The sequence below is a fragment of the Mustela putorius genome, unplaced genomic scaffold (assembly GCF_011764305.1).
Source record: "Mustela putorius furo isolate JIRA1106 unplaced genomic scaffold, ASM1176430v1.1 tig00003863_pilon_pilon_pilon, whole genome shotgun sequence".
In the NCBI taxonomy this organism is placed as follows: domain Eukaryota; kingdom Metazoa; phylum Chordata; class Mammalia; order Carnivora; family Mustelidae; genus Mustela; species Mustela putorius.
The window spans coordinates 6,569,058-6,589,655 of record NW_025422015.1 but is presented as its reverse complement, the minus strand read 5'-3'; the positions used below and the strand labels follow the sequence as shown (position 1 = coordinate 6,589,655).

General features: G+C 40.6%; 1 long non-coding RNA gene across 1 annotated transcript; it reads right to left on the bottom strand.

Annotated features, from left to right (window-relative positions):
* Positions 1-4,002: 4,002 nt before the first annotated feature.
* Positions 4,003-20,244, bottom strand: LOC106005818. The gene is made up of 3 exons (XR_001179462.2): positions 20,076-20,244; positions 16,200-16,307; positions 4,003-5,560 (listed from the first exon to the last, which is right to left on the bottom strand). It is a non-coding gene; the product is annotated as an uncharacterized LOC106005818 (long non-coding RNA).
* Positions 20,245-20,598: the final 354 nt, after the last annotated feature.

Below are 20,598 nucleotides of genomic sequence, written 5' to 3'. Positions count from 1 at the left end.
AAAAGACATACAGATCAGAAAAGAAGAAATAAAACTGTCCCTATTTACAGATGACATGATTGTCTACATAAGAAACCCTAGCATTTATTTTTAAAACTCCTAGAACTAATAAATGAGTTCATCAAGGTCACAGGATACAAAATAAATATACAAAAACCAATGGTATTTCTATATATTAGCAATGAATGCATAGACACTGAAATTAAAAATACAATACCACTTACAAATTCTAAAAAAAATTTCTGTTATTGATTTTTAGTTTGATTCCATTACAGTCAGAGAACACACTGCATGATTTCAAGCCTTTTAAATTTCTTGAAAAAAAGTTTTTTAATGGCCCAGGGTATGGTCTATCTCAATATCCAGTCTGTAGGCACTTGTGAATACATTATGCCATTGCTGGGTGGTGGTGTCACCTCCCCCCCCCACCAGGTAATGTTCCAACTCCCTACTCTTCTCTGACATCCCCTCTGTGGGGGTGCCCCACTGCAGCTTGTGAAGATGAAAGTCCAGCCTTCCCAGCTGGCCTTTTCTGACAGGAGTGGGGCCACAGGTTTTTTTCCATGGTGTATACTGAAAACTACACAATGTTGATGAATGAAATCAAACAGGGTCTGCATTCATAAACATACCTTGTTCATGGATCAGAAGACTTAACATAGTAAAGATATCCATTCTTCCCAAACTGATATACAGCTTTAATGCAATTTATAATGTAATTTCTTAGTGTAAGTAATCTTGTTCAGTAAGGAACCAAAACTGTGTGGCACATAAACCAATAAATGGAATGAGGAATGAAATAGATTCACACAAATATGCCCAGCTGACTTTGGACAACAATGCAAAAAACAGTTCAGTGGAGTAAATAAAAGTAGTCTTTCCAACAAATGGTACCAGAACGACTGGACATCCAGACACACCCAAAAAATGAACTTAAGCCTCTATCTCACACCTTCTACAAAAATAAACTCAAAAGGGAGTACAGGCTCAAATGTAAAAATATAAAATGTTTAGGAAAAAAATAGCGGAATATTTTTGAGATTAAGAGCTAGGCAAAGACTTTTTAGACTTAACACCAAAAACACAATTCATAAAAGAAAAATAGAACATTGGATTCTGGTAAAACTGAAAACTTTTGTACTACCAGAAACGATGTTAAGAGAATGAAGAGACAAGCTACTGATGGTGAGAACATATCTGAAATCCACATAGCCAACAAAGGTCCAGTCTCTTAAATACATAAAGTGTTCTCAAAATTTAACAGTTAAAAAAAAAAAAAAAATCTCTTTAGAAAACGGGCAAAGCACCTGAAGCGAGATTTCACAGAGGAGACCTACAGCTGATAACCACGTATACATAAAGATGTTCAGCACTTTTTTTTTTTTTTTTTTTTTTTGCCATTGGGGGAAAGGCAAATTAAAACCACAGCGGGGTCTCACAACATACTTATCAGGATAGCAAGGATGCAGAGAAACCGTATTACTCAGGCATTGCTGCTGGGAGTGCAAAATGGGGCAGCCACTTTGGAAAGCACTTTGGCAGTATCTTAAAAAGAATAAACCCGCAGCTACCATAGGACTCAGCAGTTGCACCTCTGGGCATTTATCCCAGAGAAATGAAACACGTTCACACAAAAACCTGGCACACATGTTTATAGCGGCTTTATTCATAAGAGCCCCCAGCTGGAAAAATCCTAGATGTTCTCCGGTGGGGCAACTAGTTGTCCAAACTATGGCACACTCTTACCACGGAATACTCCTCAGCAGTTAAAAGGAGCAAACTACTGACACACATAACAATTGCCTGGATGAATCCATAGAGAATTGGGCCGAGTGAACAATTCAATCCTGTATGAAATTCTGTAGATAATATTATCAAAAGGACAAAATTATAAAATGAGAAAGAGATTAGTGGCTGGCATGTGTCAGTAGAGAGGGAAGTGAATTTGGCTCTAACTTTTCAACATGAGGGCTCCTGGCTGGCTCAGTCAGCTAAGTGTCTGCGTTTAGCATGTTCCCAAGGTCATGGGATCAAGCCCTGCATCAGGCTCCTTGCACAGCGTGGGGCCTGTTTCTCCCTCTCCTTCTGCCCCTCTCTATCCCCAGCTCATGCTCTCTCTCCTAAATAAATAAATCTTTAAGAAAAATAAAATTTCAACATGAGGTATCTTGTGCTGTTGGAAATGTTCTGTATCTTGACTGCGTCACTATGGATATCTTGGCTGTGATATTGGACCACAGTTTTGTAGCATGTCACCATTGGGGGGACATTGGTGAGAGGCATGTGGGATCTCTCTGTGTGGTTTCTTACAACTGCATGTGAATCTGCAGTTATTTCAAAAAGTCCAATTAAAACAAAACAAAACACAAAAACAAACAAACAAAAAAACATGAGAAAGAATAAGTTCATACTAACAGTACCAGGAGAAAATTCTTGAGATAGACTCTGGTTTGGCATGCTGTGCATTTTATAAACACAGACTTTCTTAGAGTTTAGTTTGTAATTATGCAATATAGAAAGGAAAGGATAAAACAATGACATCAATAGAGTGAACTTGCTTTGCTGATGTAAACTTGCAGCTCTGGGCCCTTCAAGATGGAGGATCGCCCTTGGTAGAACTCAGAGTCTATCCAGGAGAATCCGCCCAGCTGTGGGCTGGCTTCTCCTCACAAACGTGCCATGAAGGAGAAGCTGACAGAACCCTACTCTCTTGTGCTCCTAAGTCCCAGAAAGGAGGTTAAGTGTGATAGGGACACATTTCAAGATTTGAAAAAACTCTCCTTCAGTCAAACATGGAGCCCATCTCTGATGCTTTACATGATAAAAGGAGCTCAGCTTTTGACTTCTGCCCAGTTTCACGATATCATCAACAAATAGCTGGGCAAGAGCTAAGCACATGTGCCCAGAATACCAGGGAGGAAGTGGAGCCCACCCCGGGGTGGGGCATTAGAAGGACAGGACCCCAGGAAAGACACAGGAAGTGATGGGCCAGTGTACAGTACACAGTCCCTACTTCTGGGATATTGGTCCCAGTGTCTAAGGAAATGCTCCTTTCTTGTCCTGCAGGCACGGACATTAGCATGACCTACACTTGACATTGTTGGGAGGGAGGGAGATAGAGCAAAAATCCAAGAAAAATGGCTAGAAATTCTATCATCGCCATCTGACATCTGACCTCTGGCCTATGGCTTCAGCACAGGACAACTGAAACCATGAGTAGATAAGGTACACCACAGCATCTCTTCCATTTGTCCCTGAATGTGTGCCCCAGCCATGGAGGAGAGGAAATATGTACCCTGTCACCCAGGGCGCAGTCTGAGACAACTCACTACACACTAAAAACTTCTTTCAGGTTGGTTGTTTGCAGAAGACTCCATATCTGTTTTATCATTATAAAATGATGTGCTGAATTACTCACCATCATGCAACCTGACCCCTCAGAGAGTTGGCCACTCTCAGCTCATGGCTTTGGGCAGAGAGGTCTTGCCACGCTGTGGCTGAGCATCCGGGCTCTGGAAGTGACCCGTATGGATTCAGGCCCTGCCTCTGCCTTTTGCTAATGGATGACCTAAAGCAAGTTCCTAATCGTTCTGTGCCTGAGTTTCCTCATCTATATATAAGGATTAATTATAGCAGTTCCTACCCCATAGAGTTATTGAGAAGCTTAAGGAAATTTAAATGCCTCAAATTCTTAGAACACATGCTCAATCAATGTTCATTTTTATCATTATGAGTTACACTCTGGCATTTTAGAGCTATACCTAAATCCCACTTGAAAAGCAGTAGATAGCATAACAAAGACAAGCTTGCAAGGTAAAAAAAAAAAAAAAAAAAAAAGAGAGAGAGAGAAAGAAAGAAAGAAAAAAAACCTGGAAAATTTCTTTTTCTCAAAGATTTTATTCACTTGTTACAGAGAGAAGAGAGAGAGAGGGGACACACGTGGGAGGAGGAGCTGAGGGAGGGGGAGAAGCAGGCTCCTGCTGAGCAGGGAGCCAGCCCCACACGGGGCTCTATCCCAGAACCCTGAGATCATGACCTGAACCGAAGGGACCCCTGGGAAATTATTTTTGTCTCGAGATAGTGGATTTAGAGATATGGCAATATGTTTTTGTCGTATTGGCAAGAACATTTGGGCACACATTTGTATTATTGCCACTTGCAAGTGAGAGTTCGGAATCCATTCAGTTATTAAAACTGCCTCCCTCTCTTGCAACATGGCATAACATAAGGAGGAGACACAGAGTTTAGGCTCGGCAACTTTGTGTGTCAGCATGACCCATACACCCCCGCCCTGCCTAATAAATGGATAAATACTCCATTTTGACTATGGTGACACTCTCCATGCCCTCCACAGCGGCTGTTTTGTTGGCTACATCCGGGAGATCTGCGAGCCTGTGGAGAACGTTAACGGGGTTCAAACGCCGGCCTTTTGCGGCAGGCTTTTCGTTGGAATGTGGTTCAAGGAGGACCCTCTGAAGCTCGCCCAAGTTAAACACAGGATTTGTCACACACGCGGCAATGACATTAAACTGGTGTGGGAGGGGGAGGAGGGGGGTGCTCCGGCTTTCTCTGAAGCAAGGGACCCTGGCCCAACTTTTCAAGTGAGGGCCCCAAGGTCTGCATTGGGGTGGGGGCGGGGGAGGCTGCTCTAACGAGTTACCTTTAAATCAAGACTCCTGAGAAGCCAGAATCATTTGTTGTGTGCAAGGAACTGTTACCAGCTGTTTTCTGTTTCCACTGAGGGCAGGACAGGAGGAAATAGAATGGATCAAACAGCACAGACAGGATTTAGGTTCAGTACGAAAGAAATGTCCTGACAGTGAGAATTATTGAACAGTCAGGAAGAAAGCTATGCGGGGCACTTTCAGACCCTCTTCTCTGAATATCTTTTTGAGAAAACTCAACATGGGCTGAGGGGAGAAGGCTCTCTCCAATCTGTGATAGGCAGCCAACATCCCACAAGAGGGGTACCCACTGAGGAGCTCCTGATTTCCTGAAATATCGGTGGAAAATAAAAAGTCCTCCAGACTAAAAACGGAACCACATACTCCCATAATCTTGATTAATAGCTTTCCTTTTTAAAATGTAAATATTGCCGTGTGGTCACAGGCACCAGCCATTCCTAACGCTGTAAATCACCAGAATCGGATAATCTCCTAAAAGCCAATTAGGATGGTCCCCCCCCCCCCCCCCACCGCGGGGAATGAAGGTTTAATGAGCCCAGGAAAAGGCCCCAGGAACTACACACTGAGGTGGGCCCTCGGTGCCGGGAAAGAGAACAGCTGCTGAAGTCAGAGAGGACAAAAGGACAGGAACACCCCAAATCACCCACCTTCTTCATGATTTTATCAAAGTTTCTATCAACCCACACGACTGTGGAGGGACACTGCAGATCTTCCGGCCCACCTCTGGCTCCATGGTCTGCGTTCCAGGTGTGAGAAGACGGTCAAGATGCCTTCTAGACTCATCATTCTCTGATTTCTGGGATGCCTCTATTTCCCAAAAAGCCACACATTCTGTCTTCAAGAGATCCTCACAGAGTCCCATGGAGGAGGATCCCCTGATGATGATAAAGTTAGAGTCATTAGTGATACACAGCATTGGGCCACCCTAGAAGGAATGGAAATTTCAGTGGGAAAATAAAGAGATTATATATAATTAGATAACAATAGCTGACATTTAGGGAGAACCTAATATGTGCCAGGAAAATATGCCAAGTGATTTTCATGGGTCATCTCATTTAATCCTCACACCAATGCTTTATCATTCCCGTCTAGAAAACCACGTGAGGAAACCATTACACCAAGAGGCTAGGAATCATTCAAGGCCTCCCAGCTGACGGGCAGAGGCTAAACTCCGAAGGAATGTGCTGGATGGGCATCCTCGTTCTCTTTTTGGAGCCACGTCTTTGGTTCTCTCTTCACTCATCTTTTCCACTGAGCTTGTGGGGCGAGACTGAATAGGTCTTGATGGTCACCAAAGGAACCCCAGGAAAGAGAACAAAGAGTAAAGAAACTTGGACCAGCTCTGGGACTCAGGAGAAAAGTCCTCAGGCTCTTGGTCACTTCCTCCTCTGTCAGTGAAAGGAGTGAGATCCCAAGGGCCAAAATTCTTGCTCCCCTTTTCTCTCCATACCTGCCCCAGGCCACCTCCCTCCTGTTGAGCCAGAATACAGTTGAAAATCTTTGTCAACACAGTACTTGTGGTCAAAATGAAATTTAAAAAAAAATTTTTTGCTATTCTTGACCCGACACATGGCCTGTTCTTTTTTTAAGGCATCTCAAACCCACTTAGAACTCAGGCATAACATCATCACAGCAGGACTAGCCGGAAAATCATGACCACCTCAACAAAGGTAATGATCCCAACAGGAGCAAACACCTGTATAAGGCAAGGGAGTGTTGAAGAGGGGCCCTGGGATCTTGGCCTCAAGATGACATTGGGTACCACTCCTGAATTCAGGCTGGGAGGTAGAGCAGAACCAATGAGAGAGCTTCCCAGCCTTAGTCCAGTCCACAAACCAGCAAAAGGATCCTATCATCAGCCAGAGGGAGAATGTCTGGGTCCCTATACCAGGGACCTCTGTCCGCTTTCCAAACACCGTGTTACCTTTTTTAATTAAAAAGTTCATTCAGTCCCAGTGAAACCAAGCTTTGTTTCCAGAGACCTCTTTCTTGCTCTTCTTAACTCCTCAGGTCGAGAAGAAAAATAATTCTCAAGAGCCAAAGAGCACCTGCCCACAGGAAATATCTGCATGTCCAACAGACTTGAAATTGGTGTGCAGAACTAGTTCACAGAAATGACTAAGAAGTAATTCTAGACATTGAAAAGGAAATGTTTCAGAAGAATGAAGAGTCCAGAGGGAGAGATGAAGACAGAAAGAGGGTTTGGCAACTACCCCTGGCCCCAGCAGACAGAGCAGGATTCTCCCTTTATCTGTCTTCCTTGAAGGAAACTGCAGGACTAGAGGCTGATGACATTTCTTGGGTGGACAAAGCAGCACACTTTGTATTCATTGCTTTGCCTTTCAACTATTTCCCCTCAAGGAAACATCTTAATAAAGCAGTTCAGCGTGAGTCTGAATTTTTCTTTGTGCTTTTTTTTTTAAGATTTTATTTATTTGAGAGAGAGCGAGAGAGCATGAGAGGGGAGAAGGTCAGAGGGAGAAGCAAACTCCCCATGGAGCTGGGAGCCTGATGTAGGACTCGATCCGGGGACTCCAGGATTATGACCTGAGCCAAAGGCAGTTGCTTAACCAACTGAGCCACCCAGGTGCCCCTTTTCTTTGTGCTTATTAAAGTGGCTAGCTACCTAAATATGCTCCATGTGGGGATTTAATTCTAAGTTCACCTTCTCACATCAAGTCCAGAAGAATAACAACAGAGCTTTGGGTTGGGGTGGGGGAGACATTTTTCCACACTTAGGATATGACTTAAAATGGAGAAAAGAAATATGAGGGGGAAAGAGTTGCAATGACTCTGGCAAGATACTTTAAATGAGAAAAAGACATAAGCAGGAACCTCAAAAAAGGCCAAGAAAGACAAAAAAGAAAAAAGAATAGGGTCATCGAGCATGTCTGAACATTGGGATCCACCATTTATTTATTCCTTCTTCTATCTTTCCCATTGGCAAGGTTGAATCCAAGAGAATAGGGTAAGTAAGATGGCCCAATGTTAATGTTTTAACTACCACATGGGACCTGGTAGTCTATCATCATCATCACCAACATCACCATCATCACCATCGTCACCATTGTCACCACCATCTTCATCTATATTCAAGTGCCTGCTTACTAATATGGCCCACACTTTCTGCCATGACAACTTAGAGAGATAAAAAATTCAAAAAAGTAAAGATTGCTGGAGGGATCACTGGAGATGCTGCTGGGCTAGCTCTTGCCTGACTGTTGAAAGACAGTGATGGGATAGAGTATTTAAAATCTATGAGAAGACTTGGAGAGAGCTACTCCAGAAGAAAACACCCTTTGGTACCAACTCTGGGGTTTGTGGGTAGGTTTTCTATTTTTGAAGTCCTGGATTTCAGGTAAATAAAATGTTTCTTGGGAAGTAGACTGACTATCCATCAGGCAACTCTCAAGGACCTACAGTTCATTAGAAGCAGAAAGCCACTAAAGAGGGTGTCGACGTGATCTGGAGGACTTCAAGAATTTAAGAAGATCTACATACTCAGTAATGCCTGGCTCTTGAGTGGAAGAAGGGACAGACTGGGGATACTGGGGAAAAGACAGGGCATTCACGGCCAAAAAAAGCTGAGTTTCTGAAGTTTACACTGGGGTTTTGTACATCCTACCTGCATACAAAGATGATGAATAAAGACACTGAGTTTCTCACTGCTAATTTCTTAACCTATCTAAAACAAACAATTAATGAGAAAGAAAACCTGTATAAACAAAATTTCCCCTAGACTAGCCCATTAAAGAAAGAACTATATGTTTAATAGCTGCAGTGAACAAACTGATCATCATGAAAAAGAAAAATAAGAAAAAGACACCCCCCCCCAAAATGGGGGAATTCTAGATAAAGAGACATATTTCCTACAAACAAGTATGCAAACAAAACAGATCAGACAAAAAGCACTAGAGAAATAGGAGAGGAAGCTGAACAATGGCTTTATTGATTTAAGACATGTGGATTTCATTAGGAAAGCTGAATGCATAAAAATGGGTTGTGATATCTGAAACAAGGCAAGGAGCAAAATTAGGTCACAGAACTCCTCGGACAAAAGGAATGATGAATCTTTATTAGGTAATTGGACTCGGAGGTAGGAGGAGAAAAATAACTCTTTTCCTCCCCAATCCCCCATCCCTTTGGAGAGTTTTTAAGCCTTCAAAGGTAAGTCTACATGTTGAATTGAAATGGCAAATCCCAGGGCCCCACTTTCTGACACAGCATCTGCACTGCCAAAGAAGCCTTGAGCCAGAAACTAGAGATTCCCCAGGAAAAACACTCACACTGATATGGAAATAAATAATGTAGAGATCAAAGCAATGCTTGTAAGATGTCCCAGTGGCCCCAACACAAAGCTTTGGCTGAATTTGAAAGTAATAAAGTAGCAATAATAATATTTTTTCACTTGGATAGACATTTTCCTCTTAAGAGCTCATAACCCAAGGTAGCTTATACAAAGGCTATATGCTATTCATATGGGAGCCTCATTTTAATAATAATGACACACAAGTGACAATCACTGGACTGTTCAGATGAAACAATTTGTATTTCAACAAATACGGAGACAGTGCAATGGCAATCCTTTTGCATAAATCCCTTAAATTCAATTTTGAACCTTTGGCTTGGCGTGCTGAACCAAGGCAAAATTTTTAATTAAGAGAAATGGTCTGTTGAACCATTTTATCTTTCTTTCTGTCCTCTTTCCTCTGGGCATGCCTTTTTCTAGAACATTCTCGCTTTTATTCTGTGCCTTAGATGTCTTCTCCTGCATCCTACCAAAAACTATGGCCCTTCCCTGACACCTTGCACTTCCCTTTGGCTCAGAATCTTGTTCCCCTGGGACAGACCGTGGAAGGGTGTCTCACATCCACAGACACAGGAAGGAGTTATGGGGTTAATGTTTTATCCTCGTTGAATAATATTTCCACCTAAATGGCAGCCTTAGACATTTCAACACACAATGTTATAAAGTCAGCTAAATAACTGTGGATGAATTAGTGTCTATTTTAAGATCAACTTTTATACCTTAGAGTAGTACACAAGATTTTAGAACAACTTATTTGTGCAAAGGTATCTTGCTAAACTCTTTGAAACAACACAGGCAGATATAACACTTCACCAACCCAGTCTCCAGAATTCAAGACAAGATGAGGAAAGTAAGCCAGGAAACTTTAATTCAAGGCTGGTATGTGGCATGAGGGAGGGATCTAGAGACCTGAGGTTGAGAAGGGCTCTCAAGCACAAAATGTTCTGAAGTTCAGATTTCAAAAGTTAGTTTGGAGAGGATCAGGACAGACAAAAAAGCTTGAGTAAAGGTAGGAAGGGTCCTCATGGGAGCTTGTTCCTTAGACAGCCCTCAGGAATGTACCAGGGATGGAAGGCCTCAATGATGTAGATGAAAAACAGGGATCCCAAGAGGGATCCCGGCATCAGCCATCCACCTCACAGCCTCCCTGCCAACCAGCATAGTCCTGGCTTTCACCCACTGGACTCCTAATGGAGGTTAGAGAGAGAGAGTTGTGGGAATAGAAAAGACTAGAAAGACATGTTGGGATTCCATGTGGCAGATCCCAAATGCCAAGCCAAGAAATTTGAACCAAATTCCAAGGGTCTTAGGGAGCCTCAGAAAGCACAAAAAAATAACCTTTTCAGACTCACCCACGTGCAAGTGTGTGTGACTGTGAGTGTGCATGTGTTGTGTGCACATGCCTAGGCACGAGTGTGAAGTTGTGTATGACAGTATATGTCTGTGTGTGTCTGTGGGTGTGTGTGAGAATGTGGGTGTGTCAGAATATGTGTACATGTATCTGTGTGTGTGTGCATAGGTCTAGATGGGGGTGGGCTATGAGCACTACATGTCTCTGTGTGCATGCTCATGGGTAGGTATGTGCCTTAGTCGCGGGGGGAGGGTGGACAGGGTGAGATGAATCAGTGACTGACTACCTGACTCTGGATGTCACTGCCATCTTGGGAGGGAGGACAGACAGTTCAACAGCCTCCGCCCTGGCATGGATTCTCTCCGGCACCTCCTGCCCACGTGTGAAGGATAAAGATCGGTGAAGGACGAGTGTCCTTCCTCATGTGTGCTTCCTCCCTTAGGGGGTGCAAGACCTCCCTTTTCAGCCTTTCTCTTCCTTATGCCCTAGTTTCGTAGGGTATAAGAATCTATATATACACACGTGCCTCTGTGTGAGTGCACGTGTGTATATACGTGCACGGGCAATTTTTAAAACATAGGGCACACAGAAGAGATGTGTTATAGGGTCCTTTCTGGGTCCTCTTCAAACTGTCACTTATTAACAATGTGACCTTGGACAGGTCATGTCATTCATTCTACAAGTGTTCATGAAATGCCAAATATGTACATAGCATTATGCTTCTTGCTGGAGTGACTTTTTTTTTTTTAAGTTTTATTTATTTTAGGGAGAGAAACAGAGAGAGAGAAGTTGGGGGAGGAGCAGAGGGAAAGGGAGAGAGAGAATCCTTAAGCAGACTCCCTCACTGAGTGCAGAGCCCAATGCGGGGCTTGATCCCGGGACTCTGAGATCATGACCTGAGCAGAAATCAAGGGTTGGCAGTCTAACTGACTGAGCCACTCAGGCACCCCATTGCTGGAGTGATTTTAGGAACAAAACAGATGTGGCACTGACTGTCTAGCTACATTAAAGCAAAGCATACAATCTGATAGGAGAGAAATGGTCCGATTAGTTTGACTGACATTGCATTATGGATATAAACATTCAAGAGTCATTTGTATGTTAAAAAAAAAAAAAAACCACACAGATCTGTAACTATACATTGAGAAAAATGTTTTGAATCAAACTTTTAGTGACCTGGGAAAGGAGTATTTGGGCAACCTCCTTTCCTCTGGAGAAACTGGGAAAAGCTTCCTCATCTGTTAATTCGGATCCTGGCCATGAACCAGTGATGAGTAAGCACGCCTGTGCGTGTACCGCCATGTCTGATAAGATAGCAGCCATCATGACAGGATTGTGGTAGAGGCGGAGCATTCAAAAATATATTCTGTTGGCTCTGGTTATGGAAAAAGGAGAAATGACATTGGCTGGCAACAGGGGCCAGGGAGGCAGCCAGGCTGGGAGAACACAGCAACCACAGACCATTTCTCAGAAGCAAAAACATCCAAGGGCTGGAGCACCAGTGGGAGAACCACTGCAGAGCTGAGCCTGGAGACCACTAAGGACAAGCAGTCCCCATGCTCCCAGTGCAGAGAAGGAGCTGCATCGCCACGGGTCTCGAGACATCTGAGCCAAGCACCGCTCTGGTCTCTTTTCCCCCAGTACACAGCGCCATCTTGAAACACTACAGAGAAATATGTGACAGAATCTGACCCATACATACTTTCCCAAATTATAAGTATCTGTCAGGTCAATCTCCAACTTCTGAAGTGTTCGAAGTTGAACATCATTTTTCCATTAACTGGCAGCTCCCAGTGACAGGTGGATACTCTGTTCACTGAGTCACTGGCCAGTTGAAGAGAATCTTTGCAAGGTTTTGTTTGGGGGTTGTTGGTGAGGTTTTTTGTTTTTTTCTTTTTGGGTTTTTTTTTTTTTTGCCTTTTTTTTTTTGTAGCAAAAGATATTTAACATAAAATTTTACATTTTCACCACTTTTTTAAAAGATTTGATTTACTTATTAGAGAGAGAGAGAGACCTCAACAAGCAGGGGCAGAGGCAGAGAGAGAAGCAGACTCTGCTGAGTGAACAGCCTGATGCAGGGCTCGATGCTACAACTCAGGATCGTGACTTGAGCTGAAGGCAGATGCTTAACACCCCCATTTTCACCGTTTTTAAAGACACTTTTCAGCCATTAAGTATATTTGCATTGTTGAGCAAACCATCACGCCATCCAGCTCCAGAACTCCTTTCATCCAAACTGAAACTCTGTACCCATTAAACAACAACTCCCCATTCTGCCCTCCTCTTGCCCCAACAACCCAGTAACCATCCTTCTAATTATTGCCTGGATGAATTCCACTGCTCCAGATACCTCGTAGACGCGGAATGATACCATAATGTGCTAGTGGCTTTTAGAAGGTAATACAGCTTCCACATGTGTGTGAGCCTGCGAAACAGGTGAAAAATGGAGCCCATCTGGCCAGAGAGGTAGTAGAGTGTGAGGAGGTGGGCAGTGGAGGCAGAAGCCTGCTGTTGGAGCCTGGGCCCAGCCTTACAAGCTGTGTGACTGGGGCAAGTCACAGCAACTCTCTGTGCCAAGACTACCCCCATGTAAAATAGAAGTAATAACAGCGCATATCCGTGGGGCTATTGTGAGGGTCCGATAATATATGTAAAGCACTGGCAACAACACCTGGCACCTAGGTGACATTGGACAAATATTAATATAATTTAAAACAAAGGACATACATGAACATCTGTATAATTACGAAGTTTCTATTCTCACAGAACACTGAAATATTTTGAACCGATTATTATGTAAAAAGAAAAAAGTATACTTTCAAAAAGCTTGCATTGGAAAACTAAACATGCATTTTCTATTTGAAACAATGAAAGAAAAATTTGTTGACTACAGCAGCCCAAGTAAAACTTAAAACACTAGGTGATGAAGCAAAAATAGCTTAATATCACTAATACTCACAGGTAACAGCTAGAGATACTGGAAATATGGTAAGCAGTGAATTCTCAGAGAGAGAGAGAGAAAAAAATTCCTCTAGCATATTTATGAAGAGATTTTCCCATTATTGAACAAAAAGATGTCTACTTATTTTAGAAAAGCTCATTTTATGAATTCTAAAAAACTGAAAAGATCATTTTGAGTATAGACTTTGTATAAGAAATTCCCACATATTCACTTTCTCTGCCCCGTTTTTCTTCTCAGTCAGAAGTCATCATGGTCATTTTGTGGCTTAACTTGGCCACTAGTCTTCTGGAGTTCCGTCGTCTCCTGTCCTAGGACTTTGACCAGAAAGTCATGCTGTCTCCACTGTGGGGCCCAGCGCTGGCCTTCCAGTATCATGGGTGAAATGTGCATCCTGTCACAGACTGGCTTTTTTTCCCCCCACACATTTTATGGCTTTGGCATGGAATTAGCATTGGAATAGACCAAAATCAGAAAAGCCTAGTGTAGTTTACTGGGAAGCCACTGAGAGGGTCATTTGAGTCAGGCCATGGGTGTTCAAGTGGGGCAGCCAGAGGCCACATCTCTGCTCCCTCCTTGAATCTGAAATAAGTGGTTCTTCACTTACAGCAGGAGGCCTGGAAGGACAAAGAATTAAATTGCTTTGCCCCTTCAGGGCCCATGGCAGAAATACAATTCTCTTTTTAGAGAGAATACTCACACTTCTCTCTTATCTAAAGCTTTCACTTCGCTTTTGGTGCTGTGCTGGCCCCCTCAGAGTCTGTCGTCTCTACAGGGTTTTTCTGAAATGCTGACTCAGGAAGCACAGGGAATGCACCCTGACAAGTAAAGCTCCCGTCTCTGCCATTCACTGAGGGGCTTTGTTTTCTGGTATCACGCCCCTCCTCCCTTACCCAAAGACTTTATTTGCTAATAAAGACTCAAGACTTCAGCCACAGGGAAAAGAAAGGGAACCCATGGAAATTAGTGGAATCCCAGTAAAAGGGAAAATATTTCGTTAATTTTATTTTTAAATAGCAGGCTTTCACGGGTACTAGAAAATTCCCCTAAAGTTGTTTCATTAAAAAGCACGGTATGTGTCAGAGTATGAAAACAGGAAAGGGGGGAGAGAGTAGCCGTTGTTTGATCATCTCACTCAAGGGGAAATTTGGCTGAGACAAACAGTTCTCAGAAATAGCAATCGTTTCATGAATCTGATGTTTTCAATGGTTGTGGTACCCTCTGAGTCAGGCTTGGACTCAAAGTCCACTGCCTTTACGGGTATGAAAGACAGGGTTAAGTCAGTGGACCCTCTTAGGACTTGAAAGAATTAATTTGGGGCCCAAAGTGGTGAGAATTTCACTATCACAGAGTAACTTTCGTTTGTGAGGACTGGAAAAGAAAAATAAGACATAATTAAATTTTTGGCAATGATAGGGAAATTGGTGATTATAGGAAAAACAAAGAAACGTCCTTGGATGATTCAAAAGGATAAATATTAACATTAGACTTGATAATCAGATAGTCACAATAAAATTTCTAAGGGAGTTACAAAAAGACTGGTTATAGAATACATATAACTTCCAGACTAGTTGCGGGGGGGTAAGCAGTACAGAAAAGAAAATTCATTTCCTAAATTTATATAAAAATTGTATTACTTATATTTTTTAAAAAAGGAAAAATTGAGGGGCCTTTGGGTGGCTCAGTCAGTTAAGTATTCAACTCTTGATTTTGGCTCAGGTCGTGATCTCAGGGTGGTGAGATGGAGCCTCCTGTCGGGGAAGTCTCTCTTCCTCTCTCCCTGCCCCGCCCCTTCCTGTTCACATGCACTCTCTCTCTCTCTCTCAAATATATAAATAAATAAGATCTTTTTTTAAAGAAAGGACAATTTAAAAATGACTGAACTAAGCATGCAATTTAAGAGGTTAACTTTGAAAAACAGTAGAATCCACCCAGAGATTAGAAACAATATAATCCCTCCACAGAGAGTACAAAAAAGAAAAGAGAAGAAAGGCAAGAGCAGAAATTAATGAAATGGGAAAAATAAAAACAGGAGAGAGGTTCCAGATGCCAGAGTTTGGATCTTTACAAAGATTAATAAATGAATACTTGTCTAGCATAAATGATCAAGAAAAAAAGAGAGATGGTATAAATAAACAATATTAGGACTAAGGGGGGAAAATGGGCCAAACCACAGATAGAGTGGAGATTATAAAGATTAAAAAAATTATGAATAAGTTTATAAAAATAAATTGAAAACTTAGATTAAATGGACAATTTCCTAGAATGGCTCAGGTGGTAATAAAAAATCTGAATGGTTTGGTAACTACAAACAAAATTAGATCAATAGTTTAAAATCTTCCCACAATAAAACCAAGCCTGGGTTTTACAGGTGACTTCTCCCAAAGTTCAAGAACAGATATTTTCTTTTCTTCTTCTTCTTCTTCTTTTTTTTTTAGGAACAGATATTTTCAATGTTACCGAACTCTTTCAAAAAGTAGAAAAAGAGGAAACATTACCTCAATTTACATTACAAAATTAGCATAATTCTTTTTTGAAAACCAGTGGCAGGGGTTGGGTGGAGTGGGGTTCTCACACAGAAGAATAGAAGCAAAAACCCTAAAGAAAATACTGGTAACCTGAGTTCTATCTGTCGTGTACTACATCATAATCAAGTTAGGTTTATTTTAGTGATGCAAGTGTACTGCAAACTCAGAAAATCTGTTGGTGTAATTGAACTGCAAACTCAGAAAATCTGTTGGTGTAATTGACATTAAAGATTAAGAAGAGGAGGGGAGATGATCATTTAGATTCAGAAAAAGCATTCAGTGAAAGTCAGTGTGCAGCTGAGTAGGAAGAAAATAGAATTTCCTTCGTTTACTCAAAGGTCCCCATTAAAAAAATGACAATAAATACCTTCTTTAGTGCTGAGATGTTAAAAATGTTTATCTTTTGAAACCAAGAACAATTCAAGGACATGCATTCTCACTTCTATTCCATCTTGTTTTAGAAGTTTAAGTCTTCCTAGATAAGCACAAAAAGATAAAAGATATAAGAACTGAAAAGGAGGAAACAAAATTAGTACTGTGTGTAGATCATATGACTGTCTGCATAGAAAACCTGGGGGAATAAAATCTATAAATCATTAACATTCGAGTTTCCAGCATGGTTATTAGATATAATACCAATTCGTAAGAGCTCATTGTACTGTCCATACCAATAAAAAGTATTAAGAGTTTTATGTTTTAAAGAGATACCATTTACAAGATCAAGAAATACATATGATATTTAGGAATAAATTTAGAAAAAACACATGCAATAATTTTCTGCAAAAAAATTCTATAAATGTATATTTAAAAACATTAGAACATTTATATAAATGGGAGGACATGCTAATTCCACAGATTAGAAAGCACGATTTCCCAAAGATGTCACTTCTTATACAAGGGATTTATAGATTTAATGAAAGTCCAATTGAAATCCCTAAATTATTTTTCTTAGAAGTTGACAAACAAACTCTAAAATTTATACAAAAGGGCAAAGAGCTTATTAAAGTCAAAACCTCTTGAAGATAAAGAAGGTTGGGAGACGTCCTCAACCAGACAGCAAAACTCACTACAATACTACAGTAATTAAGATAATCTGATCTGTCTTAATGGAATAGACAAACAGACCAATGGGACAGACTAACATGCTTAGACTCACCCCCCGAGATCATGACCTGAGTTGAAACCGAGAGTCAGACACTTAGACACTTAACCTACTGTCACCCAGCTCTATTAAAAAAATAAGCAACTCAATGGAAAAAGACCTACCCCCCCAAAAAAGAACACATATTCCACAAAGGAAGAATCCAAATATTAACAGACATCTAAAGATGCTCAACTATTTGTAATTGGAGAAATGCAAAATAAAACCCCAATGAGATGTAATTTTAAACACATGATTGGCAAATATTAAAATCCTTAACAATATCAGGTGTTCCTATGTATAGCATAGTGACTGTAGTTAATAACACTGTATGGCCTATTTGAAAGTTGCTAACAAAGTAGATCCTAAATGTTCTTAGCACAAGACAAAATTTTGTAACTACGTATGGTCACCAATGTTAACTAGACTGATGGTTGTTATGATTCTGCAATATATACACATACCAAAATCATATGTTTTATACCTGAAACTAATATAATGTTGTATGTCAATTACATCTCAATTTTTAAAAAGTGTTCATGAAGACGTGGAGCAACGGGAAGTCTCACGTGTTGTACAGTAAAAATCAGTACAACCTTCAGCATCGTCTATTATATTTGGCCCAGCAATTCCACTCTTAGATACTTAAAGACACTAGCAAAATTCTTGCACATGTAAACCAGGAGACACTTATAAGATTGTTTAGAGTAGCGTTGTTTGTGATAAATAAAAAAGACTTAAAACCACCTACGATTTCCATCAACAGTGAAATGAATAAATATAATGTAATAAGTCATAGAATAGAATACCAAATAGCTATGTACAAGAGCATGAATGAATCCCCAAAATGTTGAAGGGGACAAAAGTGAATCCTGAAAATACTTCAAGCAGTCAAGATGAGATTTTAGAAAATGAGGAATGAGCTGGACACAGAGAGGAAAGGCTGTCGCAATCATAGAGACAAGGGAAAGCATAACCCGTTTAGGATCTGCAAATGCTCGCTTTTTCCATCAATACTGACCTAACACGGATCTTCTGTATCCATGAATTCACTGCTGATAACTTTTATAAACCATGAGAAATTCTGTATAACTGAATTGTTTCTTAGAAATAGTTGCATGAGGGATCCCAATACTTATAGTAGCGATGTCCACAAAAGGCAAATTATTGAAAGAGCCTAGATGTCCATCAACAGATGAATGGATAAAGAAGATGTAGTGCATATGGAATATTATGGAATATTATATGGAATATTATATTATATGTAATATATAATATTATATGGAATATTATGGAATATAATATTGAATATTATATGGAATATTATGCAGCCATCAAAAAATCTGTAATGTGCCATTTGCAACAATGTGGATGGAACTAGAGGGTATTATGCTAAGCAAAATAAGTCAATCAGAGAAAGACAAGTATCATATGATCTCACTGATATGAGGAATTTGAGAAACAAGACAGAGGATCATAGGGGAAGGGTGGGGAAAAAAATGAAAGAAGATGATACCAGACAGAGAGACAAACCATAAGAGACTCTTAATCTCAGGAAATAAACTGAAGGTTGCTGGAGGCAGAGGTGGGGGCAGAGGGTTGGGGTGGCTAGAGGATAGACATTAGTGAAGGAATGTGCTATGGTGAGTGCTGTGTATTGGATAAGACTAATGAATCACAGACCTGTGCCCCTGAAACAAACAATACATATGTTAATTTAAAAAGAAAGAAAGAAAGGAATCGTTGCACAAGGGGAAGAATGAGGTTAGGAAGCTAGTAAAAGAGTAAAGCCGTTAGAAAAGGAGTACAAATGTTTGCAGTCGATTCCTCCTGGGAAGCCAGGTGGGGAAATTGAATCCTGTACCTCGACTGCCCTCCAGTAGCATTCCCAAGGAGGAAAGGAGCAAAGACAAATGTAAGGCAAGTTTCAATGTAGAGATTACAAAGATCGAACCAAGCTGTGTTAACCTGGACTTTGGAGAGGGATTTAAAAAGTCTAGACAGGGGCACCTGGGTGGCTCAGTGGGTTAAGGCCTCTGCCTTCAGCTCAGGTCGTGATCCCAGAGTCCTGGGATTGAGCCCCGCATCAGGCTCTCTGCTCTACAGGGAGCCTGCTTCCTCCTCTCTCTCTGCCTGCCTCTCTGCCTACTTGTGATCTCTGTCTGTCAAACAAATAAATAAATATTTAAAATAAAAGTAAAAAATAAAAAGGCTAGACAAATAAATTAAGTATTTTCCCTGAGATTTTCCATCTCAAGCATTTAAGTTACTCACATCTCTGAGATCACCACGGGAATGAGCAGTTTTTAAAAGTCAGAAGGATTTTGTGTCTAGAAAGAAAAACTTTCTGTAGCAGGGTCTAAAAGTAGTATTCAGTTTATTAAAGGTATCAATTAAGAATCTCAGTCCTTATAAATGTTCAAATTCAACTTACAAATCTTGTTTTTTTTTTTTTTACTTAGAAATATAGTAATTGTCCAAAAATGAGAAAAGCCATTTCACATTCCTTGATGTGAAATTAACTTAACTTAAATTAACTCATAAGTTAATTAACTTAAATTAACTCATAAGTTCAAGAGACAAATTTTCCTCTCATAAATAACAAAAATAGACATTTAATAGTATAGTTGTATATTTAGTGTATCTATATGTAATACAAGGTGTCAAATGCCTGTCAAGAAAATTTAACAAATTTTAAAAGTACAATTTTTCTGATATTTAATCAACTAGTGTGACTCCAATAAACTTTAAAATATAGTGAATAAAGCCAAGGGGCTCCTGGGTGGCTCAGTCAGTTAAGCGGCTGCCTTCGGCTCAGGTCATGATCCCAGGTTCCAGGATAAAACCCCACATCAAGTTCCTTGCCAAGCAGGGAGCCTTCTTTTCCCCTGCCTGCCATCCCCCCTGCTTGTGCTCTCTCTCTCTCCCCCTCTCCTCTGTCACATAAATAAATAAAAATCTTTAAAAAAAAAAAAAAGTAGAAGGTAAAGCCAGTAATTCTAATCTCACGTCTCAAAATCAGATAAAGCATATTAAATGTAGCACAGTAAAGACAAAACTTACTACTTTCATAAGATCCTTACAAATGCATACCTTACATACCATCAATATTTCCTTCATCTTTTTATCCTAGATTTACGAATTAATCCAGTGACAACCATCATTAGCCCCTCTGGCTGGCTACAGCAACGAAGTTAGAGTTCACTAAGTTCACTAAGAGTTCACTAAGATCTTGAACTAGGCAGGATGATCCTTCCTGATTCACAGGTTAGTAAGGGGAGCAGTGGTTCAACCTTAGGCTCTGTCTGTTTAGCCAATCACTTACTTAAATGTTTCATAATATCTTTCTGCCTGCTCATACTCCCTCCCAGTTCCCTGGCCCACCCAGATTGCAACATTTTTTTTTAACTGAATAATATACCTTGGAGGGATTTTTTTTAAAGACCAGTTTGTAAAGAACTTCCTCAATATTCTTAATGACTGTGGTGATTTTTTTTTTTTTTGTCCAGAGATATGTACCATAATTTATTTAAGTACTTCTTTATTAATTAATGTTTATGTTGTTTCTATTCTGTTATTAATTCAATCAGTGATACAATATAAAGCCTTATACAAATGTAACTTT